Genomic DNA, 2,500 nt, shown 5'->3' with positions numbered 1-2,500 from the left:
GACATTGCTGTCCACCTTCACCTTCTTCTCGCGCCCTGACGCGACTAAGGCGAGGGTGAAACACTTCCGGGCGTTGATCTGCAGCCCCAGGTGGGCGAGGGCTGCGGTAGCTGCGTCGATGAGGGACTGCAAGCCCCTCGGGGTCGCTGCAAACAGCAAGACGTCATCTGCAAAGGCCGCAGCGTTGACTCTGCGACCGAGGATCCGAGCTCCGATGTGGGAGGGCAGTTGGCCTAAAACGTAGTCCACCGCAAAGTTGAACAGGAGGGGGGAGAGGGGATCGCCCTGGCGAACGCCCCGTGCTGGCTGCACAGACACGCCCACGCCGGCGCCGTCCGCTATCACTGTCGTGCTGCCCTCGTAGCACCGCTCGACATACTCGACAAAGCAATCCGGCAGGCCATGCGCCTTCAGCACGGGGCGAAGGGCAGCATGATCTACCGAATCGAATGCCTTAGATACGTCGATCGATGCCACAAAGACAGAGCGGCAGGAGCGAACTGCGTCGGTGAGAGCAGTGTCCAAGATGAAGGTATTTTCCAACATCCCATCCCGAGGGATGAATGCCCGCTGACGTTCGTCCACAGCACAAGCGCGCATCAGGCGTGACGCGAGAACCTTGTGAAAGGTCCGCGCCAACACCGAGCAGACCGTAATGGGGCGAAAGTCAGCGGGGGATGTTGGTGCAGCCGTTTTCGGGAGAAGGGACGTCCGCGCGCGAAGCAGGCGTTCCGGAAGGGCGCGGGCCAGAAGGAAGAGATTCATCACTTTCACCAGGACTTCGTGCGGCAGGCGCCGCAACTCCGCTGGGGTAAGGCCGTCCGGCCCAGCTGCTGATCCCCTGGGCGGCAACGCGGCGGCGACCTCCTCACGTGTGACCGGCCCCCATATGCACTCGAGAGCGACAGGCTCTGAGTGCGGGAGGAGGCGGTCACGAATGAAGCCCGCGGTGGAGATGGGCTTCTTGGTGAAGAGGTCCGCCCAGAAGTCCAGCAGACCAGGGATGGCAGGTGGCGGCTGGAGCAGGGTGCCATCCAAGAGGCCGCGCACGCAACGCGCACGCGACCGTCGGAAGGCATCCTGCGTTCTCGCGTACTCCCAGCGGCGCCGCTTGCGCTTCTGCGTCGGCGGCGCGGCAGGCGGCCGCTTCGATGGTTGGCGCGGCCGCTGTGTCCTGGTGATCGATCTCTCCCCTCTGGACCCGACCGACGCAAGGGCATCCGGGAGCATGCCCAGGATGACATCGGGCGGCGTGCCCCGCCCCAGACCGATGACACGATCCAGGGCAGAGAAACGCTGGGCGGAAGCGGGTAGCCCCGCCAGATGCTCCCAGATGGCGGCGTCAGTCGGCCCCTCCGGCGGCGGCCCGGTGGTGTCGGCCGCGAAGTCCTCGGCTGCGTCGACGGGCGGCGCAGCGGCCTCGCCCGCGTCAGGCAGCGGGCTCGCCGCTCCCCGGCGGGACGCCGGCTCTTCCCCCCGACCGATCTCAAGCGCCTCCATGAATTGGCGGACAAGCTGCTTGTGGGCAGCTTGCCGCCGTCGGCACTTGATTGCCTCAAGCGTTCGGTCGGGGAACATCCTGATGAGCTCTTGATTTACAAAGAAGAACCGGGCGTCCCTCTCGAGGAACAGTTCGGCCTCTGCCTTGGCGAGCGACAGGACTTCTTCCTCCGTCCACCTCGCGCGATGCCTCTCCGTGACGATCTCCGCGTTGGCGGCCGCAAGGTGTTGGCGGCGGCGATGGACCCCGAGACCGTTTTTGGTGGTGAAGCTGCGGTGGCACTCACTACAGGCGTATACAGCTGCAAAAGTTACAAGATTTTCGGCACGGCCGGTTGGCCGGCTAGGTGCTGGGGGAGTTGGGGTGGCACCTTCAGCGGAAGGGCCACCACTTTTTCTCTGGTTACTGCCCCCAACTAAAAAAAGGGATAGTGCGAGGGGGGGCTGGTAAGAGAGTCATAGTTACTCCCGCCGTTTACCCGCGCTTGCTTGAATTTCTTCACGTTGACATTCAGAGCACTGGGCAGAAATCACATTGCGTCAACACCCGCTAGGGCCATCGCAATGCTTTGTTTTAATTAGACAGTCGGATTCCCCCAGTCCGTGCCAGTTCTGAGTTGATCGTTGAATGGCGGCCGAAGAGAATCCGCGCACCCGCGCGCCCCCGGAGGAGCACGCTAAGGCGGACGCGGCCTCGCAGCAAGGAAGATCCGTGGGAGGCCAAGGCACGGGACCGAGCTCGGATCCTGCACGCAGGTTGAAGCACCGGGGCGCGAACGCCGCGCAGGCGCGCGCATCCTGCACCGCCGGCCAGCACGAGGCCAACCAACGGCGAGAGCAGACCACGCCCGCGCTAAACGCCCGCACTTACCGGCACCCCTACGGCACTCACCTCGCCCAGGCCCGGCACGTTAGCGCTGACCCACTTCCCGACCAAGCCCGACACGCCCCGATCCTCAGAGCCAATCCTTATCCCGAAGTTACGGATCCAATTTGCCGA

The 2,500-nt window shown here is 64.3% G+C and overlaps 1 pseudogene; it reads right to left on the bottom strand.

Moving 5' to 3' along the window:
• LOC124582234 overlaps nucleotides 1-2,500 on the bottom strand; it is a 7,722-nt pseudogene that overhangs the window by 2,892 nt on the left and 2,330 nt on the right.

The sequence above is a fragment of the Schistocerca americana genome, unplaced genomic scaffold (genome assembly GCF_021461395.2).
Source record: "Schistocerca americana isolate TAMUIC-IGC-003095 unplaced genomic scaffold, iqSchAmer2.1 HiC_scaffold_404, whole genome shotgun sequence".
NCBI lineage: Eukaryota > Metazoa > Arthropoda > Insecta > Orthoptera > Acrididae > Schistocerca > Schistocerca americana.
The sequence above is the reverse complement of the archived record's forward strand: the minus strand, read 5'-3'. Positions and strand labels throughout refer to the sequence as shown.